Here is a 14,981-nt window from a genome sequence, read left to right as displayed (position 1 = left end):
CATTTGCGCTGGAGCAGGTGGCCCAGCACGGCAGCGCCGGGCGTATCCCCCCCGGGCAGCCCGAAGGGCCGGCTGCGGGTCTGTCTCCCTCACAGAGTGACTTTGCAGCCGGACCCCGACCGACCCCAAGCCTTCAGCCTTTCCCGGCTCTGTCAGAGCAGCTGCCCACGCTACCGCAGCCTGAGTACTAGTGTACAGTCCGTGTCACTCCCCCCCCGCCCCCGCTCTGCTGCTCGCCTTCGCACGACCCCCCCACGCCCCGGTCTCCCGCAGCTGCTGCGGACGCCGCAGCCGGGGGCACCGGCGGCCGTGCATCCCCCCCGAGGCGGCCGATGCTCTGTCACCGCCCCCTCTGGCTCCCCCCGTGTGTCTTTCTGCATCTGTGCCAGCCCCGGACCCGCGAAGGCCACCCCGGGGACAGACCGTGCTGACCCAGGAATTTCGGGAGGCGTCGAGGAAAGCTGAGGACAGAGATCTGTGGGTGTTTGCTGACCGCTGTGCGGTCGGCTGAGGCTCCCCGGAGTGCATTCAGCATCTCGGGGTTCCGCCTTCGCCGCGCCGCGATGGTGCCCCCCGCCCACCCTCGAGGGTGCCGCACTGCCCCGACTACGATCGGCGAACCCCCACTCCTTCAGGGCCTGCAACCCGGATGGGGTTGGTTTATTTTCTCAGAAATTAAAAAAAAACCCCAACAAAACCCTAACCCAGCCCTGTTAAGGAGGGCACACACCTTTGGGCTTTCCCCCGTGGAACGTTTTGAGGATTTTTAATAGCTAAAGTCAATGTGGCAGCCTTAAACCGTGAGAGCAGGTCAGGAGAACCCCTGCTATGGCACCCTGGCCGCGGCTTCTTGGACCTGTTGGGGCTTCCGCAGACCTGATTTCTTCACTGTCAACCTCTAGTTTGCCCACAACCAACTGGGACGCCAAATCAGGCAAACCCCAGGTTTACGCCGTGCCCTGTGTGTTCCCCGCCTTTGCTCCTGCTTGGCTGAGTAGCTTTCGCCCAGGAGATGGGTCTCCAGCTCCTGGCCATGACATACTAGGGAAGACTTCCAGCTCCTGCCTCCCGTCTGCTCCACCTGCCGTAGGGCAGTGGAGGTGAGGGCTTTCCTCTCGCTGGGACACTTGGTGAGCTGGAGGGTGAGATCTAGAGACAGGAGATGGAAAAGCTTAGAGATGAAGAAAAGAAGTGAATTTAAGGCATTCCTGCTGTAGAGGTTCTGGGGTCCTGCTCTGCAGCTGCTTGACTTCCATATCTCTTATTAGTTAGTTATGGGTTAAAATACAGACATTGTTCAGAGTGCAGAAACTCCGGTGGGTACTTCAGATCTGGGTCAAAGAAGTGACTTCAGGCTCTGATGCTCAGCTTCAAAAAGATGCCTAGCTACAACCTAGCTGCAGGAAATGGACATTAGTGGCATGCATTTCTCGGGAGCTTCCTTTGCAAATGCTGGTGTGGACTCCATCAGCAGCTTTGGCCCCCACCTTTCGAGTGCTGCTGAACCAATTTCTTGAATGCATGTTCTCTGGTGTGGCAAGAAGGTTTCATTAACACCTGCTGTTAATTGCCCAAGTCTGGCTGGTGGTTGGGCTATGGTCGTTTCTTGACCGGCCTTTCTTGACCTTGTTACTGTAATTACCAAAGAATAAAGGTATGTTTGAAATTTGTTTTTATGGCCTGCATATTCTGCATACAGGATAAATAATACCTACTCCTGCATCTCATCATTAGCATAATTTAACAATTAGCAAACCAGCATTTGAAAAGTCCAGGAACCTGTATTGCTGGCCAATATTGACCAAAACATTTGTATAAACAACGCCCATTCATACCTATATGCACAAATCAAAATCTATTATCACATCCTGAATAGTTGACTAAAAAAAAGCAATGTTAATTTAGGTATTTTAGTGTATTTTGAACATAACCTCAGCAATTTAAATACACCTGAAAACTCCCAAATGTAAAAGTAATCAGAAAACAACTGCATTAGCTTTATAATGGTCACAGATAAAAGACAATGGGGAGAATACAGACTACACTAAAGAAAATGACATCTCCTTTTTTCTTTCTCCATTGATGCCTTGTGATAAACGAATTTATTTCTGGGCTCCAAACTCTTCAGAGGGTCATAAATCCTGATGAAAACATGCTCATTCTTGAAGTTGCACCTGGATCACTTTTAGAAACATTTTTTTAAGTTCATGTAAAAGTTCCTTACTGATTAATAAAGTGAAATGTTGAAGAGGGTACTGGATTAAATGAAAATTTACTCTTTCATTTGCATCTCATAAGTATTCTTGAGAATGGTCTTTTTCTGACATGGACTAATGACAAATTTGGCTCCTGGATGACTGACTAGGACAAGTAATTTAAAGATTACTACTACTAGAAACAATTGCTGAAGACAAATTTACTTTTTTCCCCCTCTCATTTATTTGCTCTGGCATCCTCAATAACAATTTATATTACATCAAATAAAATGTACCCACGGCAAGTGACTTCTAAATGAGCAGAATATTTTACCTCCAGCTTGCAAGGAAGAAAAAGATGTCTTGTTTTTGAAGGGCTCAGGTATAAGATCGTGAGGTTTTAGGGAAAGCTTACTCTTTATGAGGCATTCTTTTTAAAGGTATTTCTTCCAAATGCTGAGTGATGAAAGTTTTGTCAGTTTCCAAAACTCACACTTAGAAGAAAACATTAATTTTCTCTTCTGCTACTTTTCTAAAATGAGAGTTTTATTTATTTAAACATTTATTTATTTAAATATTTATTTATGATCAGCTATGGAGAAGTAATGATAACCTCAGAGCAAGTCCACCCTAGTCAGTTGTTACTATACTTCTGACAAACAGGCCTGTCCCCTGGGAACACACCACAAAGCTCTGACAGAGCAGAACATCTAGTAGTGAACTAGAACTAGTTACAGCTGCAACATGAGCCAATATCCCACCTTGCTAAATACCTCCTGTTGATAGCAGAAGATATTCCAACCAACCTCCTCCTAGGATGTGCCACCCGCTCTCTGAAGACTTTCCACACAGCTCTTTCAGCTTGTGGCCCACAGATTTTTCTCATCTTCTCAGTCTCAGCTGCCTCTGGCACCTGCAGCCACACTCTCCAGCCTTTATTTCTTTCAGGCTTTTTAGACTCGCCTCTTTTATGCTCTTTCCCTTACCTATCCCTTCCTTGGTGAGTCCAGAGAAGATGGCTTCATCTATCACCTTCACTGTGACAGTGCAGAATATCACTCTTCACTCAGATTCTGTCTTTGTACTTGTTTTCAAAATATCTTATCTTTATGGGTTTTAACATACCAGCATTAATTCAGCATAGCTCAGAGCAAGCTCCTGCTTTCTTGGGCTTTGAGCATTTTCTTGCACTGTCCTCTCTTGATTAATATTCCTACCAACATCTTTGAATCTTGACCTTCCCTTACTGTCCTTCAAACCAAACCCCAGCCAAGTCTTGCATAATTTAGATTAATGTAAGTTCTTTCAACAAATACCAGTTGTCCATTTTCCCTCTACCATTGTACAGCAGTGCAGGGGTCTCCTTGGCCCACGTGACCACCTACTCCTGTGCTTTCTTCTCTGCACCCCTTTGCTCTGCACAGCTGTCAGCAGTTGCAACACAACTGTTGTGCTAGCACTGACAATTGTGTGTTTTACAGCACCTTTTTCCTCAACTACAGCGTTGCTATAGGAGCTCCTGCCTTTCCAGTGCTTTTGATAACATCTTCATGGTCCATTGATTCAGCTTCCCTCTCAAGCATCTACAGCTTGCCCGGTTCTAGGTGTAAGGAGCATCCTGTGAGGTTAGTTACACACTGTACTCCTCTTAATCTCTCCTTAAAATTGACTTCTCCAATTTCACCAGCAAAACACTCAACAGAATCAAGGCAGTTGATGGGTTGGATGGCTGTTCATTGTGATAGGAGTGATTATTTCCTCATCCTGTTTGCACGGGCCTTGTATCACACACCAAGCTTGTTCACTCTCCAGTGCCAGGAAAGTACCTCAGGTTCCACGCCCAGCATAGCCAGCTGATGAGCACAGTTTTCATTTGTCAAGACTTAAAATAAACACAGAGTCAAGCACGAACACAATTCATTTTATATATATTTATACGTAACTTTCATCTCAGTAAAAAATGTTTTTCCACAGCCTTGACATTTTTAGAGAAATAAATTCCCTTTAGAACAAAACGTAATGTTTCCAAGTAAAAAACACACCTTACATCTTGCAGTTGTTGAGGTAACTGCTGTTCTGACATAGGCTTCTTCAAGGCATTGTCCCCAGGCACCTGTGGAAGCTCCCAGAACACATGGCTGCGAGACATTTCCAGCACCCAAACAAGCCCAGAACTATGAACCCCAAGGCATGGCACTAGAGCTTGGGCGCTGAATCCCAGTCCTGCAGTAGGCAGTGGGGATGGTCAAAGAGAACATTTATAGGGAGCCTGGGTTCAGATCAATAATTTCAGGGTTGAAATCCAGGGAAGGTATCTTCCAGAATTTCACACTTGGAAAAAGTCTTCTCCAGGACTCCATATAAGCTTTGTGGGGCATTGATCTCCTGCATTTAGATACATTATGAAGCATATTTGTGGGATCTTTGGACAAATGGACCACAAATAGGATTCTGAGATACAGTGTTGGCCTCAGGCCATTGAAGGTCCATTCCCATTTCCGAAGATAACACCTCCTTCCCAACTTAAATCAGGATTATTTTGAGTGGTTTCAAGGAATTCTGACAATGGACATAAGTGTGAGCTCAAGTCCAAGGTTATTTTGCCTTCATCTGGGGTCAAGCATGGGCTTTAAGCAAACTCAAGAAAGCTGTGAGACAGGAAGCTGAGGGTGCAAGAGATTCTTCTGATGAACCAACACACAAGAGAAATTGATCCACTGAATGGGGGGCCATGCAGTCACACAGCTGTGACCCTCCCACAGAGTTTGGATGTACAGCATCAATGGATGAAGGAGGAGAAGAGGAGATAAAGGTGCCTTGAGCCCTTTAAGAAATCCATGCTTACGTAAGCTGTAAGCTAAGGTTCCGTCACTTTGACATTGTCATTTTACCTGCTGTCCCTGATTTATCTGCAAGGTAAATCTATTTCCTACCTGTAGATTTTTTACAAATCCAAATGAAGGCTTTCTCATCATCATGCTGGCGTTCAAAGAAGCAACATTCCCATGGAAGGCAAGGGCCTCCAAAGAATCACACTCAACCATATATGAAAGTTGGACATATGTATGTAAATTGTTACATATGTAAATTATTTTCATTAATATATTGGTGTAAATAGTAATAGCAAACTTGTGCATTTCTAGGGTTTGAATTAACAGCAATACAAAACAAAATACAAAATTGTTGCCATTACCAAAATGCCATATCTGAAGATTGAGCAAATTGTGTTGCTTTTACTTAATAGTCTTTACACCTATCTGTTTATTTGACATTGCTTCCTGTCTCTCTTATTTTTAGTGATCACATCCATCGCTGATACCAACAGGAGAGGGAAAGGTATAAGCAGTTGCAATATGCAGCACTTCTCTCAGGACTCCATAGGGATGACAGAATCCATGTGTTTTATCTCCCCAGGCAGCTCCAGGCTGGGCAAGCCTGCATTTGCATGGAGTTGTGGATTATGGCTGGAAACAGGCCTAAATTTTGGAACTATGTTCAAGGTCTTTCTGAAACTTTTTCTTGGATTGGAACACTCGTCTCTATGTCTGATTCATAGGATTGACCTTGTGTTAGAGGCTTTCCCTCTGGAATCAGCAGACTGGGTTTTCCTCCTTTACCCAACTGTCCATTTCCATAATAAAGGGCTGAGAGACCATCTTCCCTCAGCCAGATTTTCCTGAATTTGTCCAAAGAGATAAGTCGTTTTCAGGAGGGGACCACCAGAGAGCCCTACATAAGCACACTGTCTGCAAGTGCAACCTTTTCTCCATTATGGAACCAGCCTGAAAATCACAGTGTGTGTCCATGAGATGGAAAATCTGACAGAGATGGAAGAAGGAACACTCTGGCTATCAGCAGTGATCTGGTTGAATATGTTTGTTTTTTGTTTTTTGGGTTTTTTTGTAATGGATTATTTTAGAGCTGGACCACTCTGACAGAACAGGCTAGGGATGAGGTTTTCACCAAAACTAAGCTGGGGATGAGGTTGTCACGAGTTATACGAGGAAATAAATGCATGGGAATGTTGCCCACATGGGATGGCTGGCAGCACTTGGGCAGCAAAAGGGCCAGGCCTTACAGCCCACAGTACCAGACTGTGTCTCCTCACCCCTCAACCCCAAGTGTGTGCTGCAGGGAGCACGCCGACTCCAGCGTGCAGGCAGCAGGGAGCTGGCACTGGAAGGCAGAGCACGGGCAGGCGCAGCCCAGGGTGGTGGAGGACTCAGCCTCACAGGTGGAGCACTCAGTCCCGCTGTTCAGAGCTCAGTCCCACGGCACAGGGGTTCAGCCCTTCCCGGCAGAAGCAGGGAGATGACGAGCGTGGGGGACGGAGGGGCCGGGCAGCAGCGCCCCGCGGGGCCCGGCCAGGACCCGCCCCGACGGCCGCCGCCCGTGTCCGCGGCAGGGGGAGCGCACGGCAGCGGCACTCAGCCGCCGGGCGAGCGGCAGCCTGCTCCGGGCTTGTCCTGAACGTCACACCGGCTTCGCGGCCGAAATGTGCGCTTCAGTGCGTTTGGGGACATGCTTTGAAAAGGTGCGTGGACACCAATGTCTGGGATGAGACTGTTGTGTTGTCTCCCTCCCTTCCTTCCCTTCCTGAAGAACTGGGGCACATCCGTCAAAGGGCTCGCTGGTCCAGCCCCCTCACCCCCCGCCTCGGTAGGCGATGTGCTGATAAGGCCGAGCAGGCTGCGCGCCTCACCGCCTTCCTGCGCGGCTGCTGCGCGGAGGAGGCTGCGCCGGGCCGGGGCTGCTGCATCAGCCCTGCCAGGGAGGGCTTCCATGGGCAGAGAGGTTCACAGTGTAATGAACAGCCTTATCGTCGCTGGTATCTTTACAACTGCTTAGATGACTTTTTAATTGTGGCTTAATGCATTTAATTATGACAACTCTTCCCCATTTTCAAGTATGATGTATTAATATTACAGATCATTAACATTGCTAAATTACTGTAATGACACAGAGTCCTCAGTGTCCCAGTTAGACAGAAAAAAGACCCGCTCTTCTCATTTGGCTCTTTTGTTATTTGCCTTATAGGAAATTCATGCACGATTCTTGAGTCTTTAAAGCATGTAGGAGAGGCTGCTGCTGCTGCTGCTGCACCCTCCTTATTAAATTATTGATAGAGAAAATCCCCCATGTAAAACTTCCCGAGCCCGAGACGGCACAGGAGCTAATATTGTCTTTCTAATATCCACTTCATCAATGTAAAAGTTAGAAAGCCTCGGCTCTTGAGCGGGTCCCCCCCTCCCCTCCTTCATAATTAGAGCAGACCGTATTTAACATCTGCAAAATAGTCATGCTTATAAGGAATGAGAAATGCGAGATGTTCCATTCTGTTTGCAATGGTTAGACCGTTTTAATCTCTTAACTTCAATATATGTCCTCTAGCAGGCTATACTTCTTGGATTTCATTTTTAGATCCTTAAGGCTGCATATATCTGTCACACAGACATAATGAATTTAAAGTGCTAATGCCTAGAAGACCAGAAAAAACATTGAAATATATCCTCGGATGATTAAATTACCACCTCTAGCTACTTTACCTCCTTATGTCCAAACAGATTTCCCTTTTTACTTACCAAGTACCGGATCTGGGAGATGTGGAAGATGTAATTTCATGGTAAAAAAAAAAAAAAGAAAATGAAAAAAAAAAACCGAACAAACCAACCCAACCCCAAACCAACCCTTGAACGGATCGTTAGACAAGCGCTTTTTTTTTTGTTTTGTTTTGTTTAAACATCGTTTCAGATATGTGCCTATAAGATAGGACCTGCCATTGACTGGAGGTATTTTTCAATTACACCCGAGCTCCAGGGAAAGCCTGGGGTGGGAGCCCGTGACTTTGCAGCGCTCACCTAAAAGCTGGGGAAAGCGGGGGGATGAGATGCAGGCGCGTCCGACGGCGGCGGGAGCGGGGGCTCTCCCTGCCCTGCCCGGCACCCCCTGCCCTCCCCGGGGGCTGCCCCTGCTCCCCCGCCGCCGCTGCCGAGCGGGGCGGCCCCGGCGGGGTGGCCCGGAGGGGGCTTGGTGGGGGATGTGGGGGCGATCCCGGCCTCGAGGGTGCCGCGCATCTGCGAGGGACCGGCGAGTCTGGGGAGAGCGGGGACAGAGGGAAGGCGAGCAGATTTGTCGCGCTTTGAAATGAAACGTTATAATCCCTCCAACAATCCTGTTGACTGTGAGCTGTAGCGCCGGGAGTACAACACGGAGAAAAAAAAAAAAAAAAAAGATACATTGTTGGATAAACAGCTCCTTATAGGTAAAAACTGAATGGGCCAAATAGATGAATAAGGCGACACAATAGATGGGGGGGGGTGGTGAAAGGAAACGAGTCGGTGGCAGTGGAAGAAAAAGGTAAAAGTGAACAGAGGAGACAAAAGGAGAGAAAAGAAAAAAATGTAGATGAGTGAGACAAAAAAGCAAAGAGAAAAAGAAAAGAGAACAAGAGGGGGAAAGAAGTAATATTTTCCTTGATAAAAATGCACAAAAGGGAAGATGAACTTTGTTCTTTTTCTCTTTCTACTTTCCTCTCTCTTTCTGCTTTTCGCCTCGCAGCACGCCAGCCTAAGCTGAGAGCTGTAATGTCATTAAATTGCAAATGCTTTTTCATTTCCGACACACACTGTTTACTTATCTGGCAAAAACATATGTTGGAAGGAATCCGTTAAATTCTGCCCATTGCCTTGGGTAAAAGTGCAATGGAAACGGACCCACTGAGCTTCTTCTTTCTTCTTCTTTTAGCACTTCCCTTATCTACAAGACTGCTTCGCAGAAAACTGGCTAGTTCAATGAAAAATGAAGATACAGCAGGAGATTAGAGAAGAACACTGAGCAAAAAATTCCTGGAGAGAGGGTCACTCCATTGCAAATGATTTCACTCCTCTAGATCTGCATAAATTACTATTTTTAAGGCATCTCCAAAGTCTGTATATTTTTCTCACTCTGTCAAACATTTAATTTCACGCCCCGTGTTCTGAATATGCTAAAATGCATATCTCTGATGCACCTTTAAGCCAGAAAAACGAATGCAAAATTGAAGATAAAATGATGTGATTTGCACTACAAGCCTATTACTTGAGGTATTTACATATAGTTTACCTCTGCAGTTCTGAGAATGATTTATTAAAAAAAAAAATCTGGATTAAGCTCGTATAAATATGTATAAATCTTTGTTTAGAAAATAGATTTTGCAGCTGTTGTGTCAAAAAGTTCTTTAAGATTCTGTGAAGAATTTTCCTTTCAGCCTGCTTTAAAAAAGAGGGGGAAAGGACAGTATTTGACATCCTGCTTTGGCAGGAAGGAAAACACACACACACGCGCGCACACACACAAACGTTCAGACATTCAGGATTTTTCTAAAGACTCATTTTGGTTGTTGTTTGTTTTTTGTTATTGAGGTTTTACGTTTTCCTATTTCACACTTATCTTCCTAAACTTCTCTGCTCACATCCTCTCCCCCTCACTCGCTGGGACTCGGTGTCAGCCGCTCTCTGGGTTTTCCCGAGCGGGTGAAATAGCGGGTCAGGTGTATGAAAATAATCTTAGGCTGGGGGGGAAAAAAATAAAGGGGGAAAAAAAAAGGGGGAAAGAAGACGAGAGACAAATCATCGCGGGTCCCCGGAGCGGAGGAGAGGACGCCGAGGAGGCGGCTCGCCCAGCCCGGCCTTGCCGGGTCCCGCCGGCGGCGGCGGGGCCGGGGCCGCTCGCAGCCGCTTCCCCGGGGCTGCGGCCGCGGCCCAAGGGCCCCCCCTGGCGGCGCCGCCCGCCCCGCCCGCCCCGCCCCGCCCGGCCCGGCCCGGCCCGGCAGCCGCGCTCCGGCCCCGCGGCCCCTCCGCGCCCCGCCGAGGGCAAACGCCGGGCCTCGGGGACTCCGCCCGGAGCCGCCTTCCCCGGCACAGCGGCTTCCACTCGCGGGGACTTTCTTCCTCCCGGGGAAAACTGTAGCAACAGACCCGGGCGTTGAGGAGAGGTGTGGATGCTCACGGGCCCTGCACGACCACAGCCGTGCTTCATAGAGCTAACCTGGAAAGACTTCTAAGCCAGCTCTTCAGCCACGACGCTGCTTGCATTGCTTTCCCTCTGGAGCACCAACAGCCGTGACTGGGGGTGAGGTGGGTGAGGAGTGGGGGAAGCTTGCTTGGGAAAGTCACATACTTGACAGGGAAGAAGAGAATTTTCAGATAACTTCAAGGTTAATTTAAGACTTGGCCACGAAATCTAGACTTTGAATAATACATGAGTTGCAACCATTCCACCAGGATATGGTGGCCGGGAAGTGGTTTCTTCATGCCCTGGTTCTATCATCCTATTTTCATCTCCAGAACAGGAGCCCTAGGTTTGCTGCTTCCCCCAACACAGAACTTACAAAGTCACTTACAACAGTGACATCCGCACACACACGCACACTGCCACACATTCTGGTCTCTGTTAATGGACCTCAGAGACAAGAAACTGAAATTCACTGTCTACATATCTCAAACTCAGCTGTAGAAAATGCTTGCTTTTTTTTTTTTTTTTCTTTGAAGGTGATCAACCCTTCTGGTAAGTGCATGGCCATTCCCCCCTCTTCCAGCAGAAATACTCAGGGCTGATGGCAGCTGTCAGCTCCTCTCCTGTCACTGAGTAAAGGCTTCTTGCTTTGTCCGTCTCAGCGCTGGGATGACTCAGGCTATTGACAGTGCCAGCACAGGTTGCTGACTTGGAAGGATGGAAACCAGGGGTTGAGCTCATCCCTTGCCCCCACAAAGGTAGAAAGAAGGGAAAAATCAAACATTCAGTTCTTGAGAAGCAGCAACAATCCTGATGTACCAATGCCATCAGTGACAATAGCATGGTAGTGAAGGCTCCCAAAGGCCATTGCTTCACATTTAAACAGAAGAAAAGTGAAGACATGAGGGAAATTCAGGGTCTTGAGAAGTGTTTTATTTTAGACAGCAAAGATTCATCTCACAGATTTCTCAGAAACAGGTCTGTTAAATATCAGGTATATAGTAGCCAAACCCAGTTAGAGACAAAAAAATGAAACCAAGTAGCCAAACTTGTAAGAGACAGAAAACTGAAACCAAGAGGTAGAGAACAACCAAGCCTCACATCCCATGTAACCCTTAAAAACCATTGAGGTGGATAGAAGCAGGGTCTCCCTGCTGCAACAGCAGAACACGTGTCCCTCTGCAACAGCCATTTGTGTGAGGGATATCTAGGTGGCGACCCCTCTTCAGACAGGGCTGCTTTGCTGAAGGTCCACAGGCTTAGCAGTCCAGTGAAATCCTGTAGGCCATCACCTCTCTTCCACATCACTCTTTCAAAAGGAATTTATTAATTTCTAACTCCCCAGCATATTCTGCTCTTCATGTGTCAGGGGTCTGTATTATCATTACTACACCAAGATTAGAGTTCTGAAGGTCTCCATCCTCACTGAAATCCACTGGAAGAGCTACAGTTTGTCAGGACAGTGATGGCACTAAGTAAGATTTCTGTCATGTGAAGTTGCTGTTTTTTTGGTGAAATCCCCTGCCATGGAAGCTGGCTTTGTGTGAAGGAACAGACACACACCGTGATATTTGCACTGAGGGGACAGCTGCACACATGCATGTGGAAGAGCTTTCAAGAACTCAAGCAGTTCTATAGAGCAGGACAGGCAAGTGATGAGATCATGGCACCAAACATTTGTAAGTGTTGTATTTATCAGAGACCTGAAAAGCCACAAATAGTCCTAGGGGCTCCAAGGGGACACATCAGTGACAGAGCGACAGATGGTCCATCTTCTCCTACCAGTTTGCTAATGAGAACAGGGTGACGGGAATAACAGATAATCCTGATGACATCCAGTTTAAGACACAGTACCACCCCATCCCTCACCACGTGGAGGATCAATGCTTTGTTACTCTACGGAGTTTGTCACAACTTGCTTGGTCTTCCAGAGGTCAGCAGAGGCTTCCTTCCCTTGGCATGAAGGCTAGAGATGATCAGCTACCATAGCTCTAAATGATGAAATGTTTTGAAGGTATGATGCTGCTCACCTTTTCTATCTTGCAAAATACAGCTCCCATAAAAATTGTATCCGTTCTCCAAATTCCTCCCAGCTTCCTGGCCCGGCACTAGCTCCAAGCAATTTTAGTTCCTTTCTATGAAAAAGGAGCAATGCAGCCCGGTCACAGTGAACTTCCCATGTTTTGCACCAAGCTCATTACCCTTCTGTGCTTCAATACAGTACTATCTGAATGTAGACATTAACATCCCTGATCCAACTGAATCCTGTGTAGTCTATCGCAGGAATACACATCTGAGCTCTGGGTAGCATTGCCATATGCAGCATAAGGAACCTTCCATATGGTTTCTGAAAAGTGGTTACAGCCCACGTGCACCAGGCACTTTTCAAAGTAAAACAGATCTGTTCATTTTTATTTTCAAAATACCAAAGCAGTAAAATCATGTAATTGAGTAATCACTTGCCAAATTTCCTTTTTTAATCTAATCTATTTTGAGTTACATCAGAGCCAAAATGCAAATTAAACTGGTAAGGTTCCAAGGTTTTTTTTCCTTCCCTTTTAGAAAACACAATTTAAGGTAATCATAAGTAAAGAAATTTTAAAACACCATTTGTTTTGTGTGCTGTAAACTTTGGAAAACATGTTTCAGCCTGAAGTAAATTTTCATAGGTAATAGGTTACATAGAAGTCTTATGTAAATTTTGATCTCTTCTTAACAACCCCAATGTTCATTTTATAAAATTTGATTTGAAAATAATGCCATTGTTTTAAAAGAGGCTGGAAGGGTGAGAAACTAAGCAAAAAAAGTATACAATAACAAGGTACACATACACTCTTTCAGCTGTAGCTACTGTATTAAAGCAGGAGAGATGCCTGAGATACCTTGTTTTCAGTTTCCATGAATCCATTCTTTTTGAGGGGGTTGTTGCTGGAGCATTAAAAACCAAACTTGCTCACCAGCCTGGACAAACTCAGGAGCACTTGACCAACAGGGCGAGACAGATCCTCACAATCCCACCACAGCCTCTCCAAGTCAGGCATCTCAGCAGACTAACTGGCTGATAGATAAAGAGTCCCCGCTGCTGGAAACCTTTGCTCTTTGGGTTGCAGATGTTTGGATTAAGTCTCTCCTTACCCACAGGCAGACGTTGTGGAAAGCCGTGCAATGTCCTTGGCTGCCTTCTACCACAGTGTTATCATGTTGAAAAAAACGGCACCCACTCCAGCCATGTCTGTTTTCATGGGTTTTTCTCTCCTCAAAAATACTTCCTCAAACTGGGGGCTGCTTGTGATGCCTCCCAGCTCCTTTTTAAGGCTGCAAACCCATAACTGACCATGTTAAATTTAAAATACTTCAAAGCAGCCAAACAGTTTTCTCTTGGCTGGAAGCCCCCTGCCCCTAATGACACACTCCTGTTGTAAGACAGTGGTCAAGGGCAGGGACAGCCCACTCCCTAGCATGCAAAATGCAGAAGACATGGAGAAGAGAGATGGAGGACAAGGCTGACAGCTTGTAAAAGACTAACCTTGCAGCCACCCTTCTAAAGGGGATCTGGCCTCTCTTCAATGTGCCTTTCCTACCCCATCCCCAGCAGTGGCACCAGCACTCAACGAAGTTTGATGAACGTGGTTTGGTGAGCTACAACCACTGAGAACTAAATTGTTTTTTCTTTGGCTGCTGCTAAAAGCTGAATTTTTCACCAGTATTACTCCTTGACTCCTCACTCAGACTCTGAGGTGACAGCCAGTGTCAGTTTAGGGGAACAGGGACACTATTTTTGACAGCTCACAGCCCAAATTAGCTGCAATGTCAAACCACACCCTCAGGTCTCTGACGGCTATGGAGACTAGAAAGATGGCAGAGAGGGCAAAGGAGAGACAGGAAAAGCACGAAAACAAAACAGGCCAAGGATAAAGAGAATACACATACTACATGCAAAGCAGGGGCTGGACTGCAAGTGTTGATCGTGGGAACAGATGGAGAGATAGAGAGAGAAATGACACCCATTACACTCAAAATCATATGTATGAGAGAGGGGGAGAGGGGAGGGCAGAGACAGCACAGTGGGAGAGAGAATTCGCAAGGCAGGAAATAGATTTGCAGAAAATAATGGTTTAAGGAAAACCGGAATCGGAACTTAGTGTTCACTGGAAATTCACAGCCTGGTAAGATCAGTGCAGCTAGAAAAGAAGGATTCTCTGAAAACTGGCTTAATACTTTCTCTTTTAATGTTTGACATTACAAGGAGAACCTGCTTTTTGTACACTGCATAGTCAAACAAAGAGTTAAAAGGTACAGCCTAACATCAGCATTGGCCAGCCCCATAAACACTTATTCTATCAATTAGAGGCAGAACATTGCACAGAATAAACTAAAGCCAAATCAAATAAAGCGTTCTTCCAGTTCTGTAGAGGATTGAGATGCAAACAGAAAGATTTTGATACTTCCACAGCTTTCCACTGGCATAGGAACCAGAAAGGAATATTCATTTAGATCTGGCTATAAATGTTTGTCTTGTGTGGGAGGTCTTACTATTGTAATATGTATTAGAAACTTGGTATTTTTCCAATCAGGTCTTTCCACCTCCATTAACATATTTAATTGTAAATATTCATTTTCCTACCTGAAGCACTTTGAGTAAATATACAATAAACACAGTCTACATGTAAGGGGAATGAATAGCTGAGACGACTTGTGATGAGCCCCAGAACTGCTCCAGACTCCACATTGCTGGTCAGGAGCAATGCAGGATCCTTTCCGACAGCTTGTGGGGGGGCAGGGAGGGTCTTGCAG

This window comes from Corvus cornix, chromosome 1 (assembly GCF_000738735.6).
Source record: "Corvus cornix cornix isolate S_Up_H32 chromosome 1, ASM73873v5, whole genome shotgun sequence".
NCBI lineage: Eukaryota > Metazoa > Chordata > Aves > Passeriformes > Corvidae > Corvus > Corvus cornix.
The sequence above is the reverse complement of the archived record's forward strand: the minus strand, read 5'-3'. Positions refer to the sequence as shown.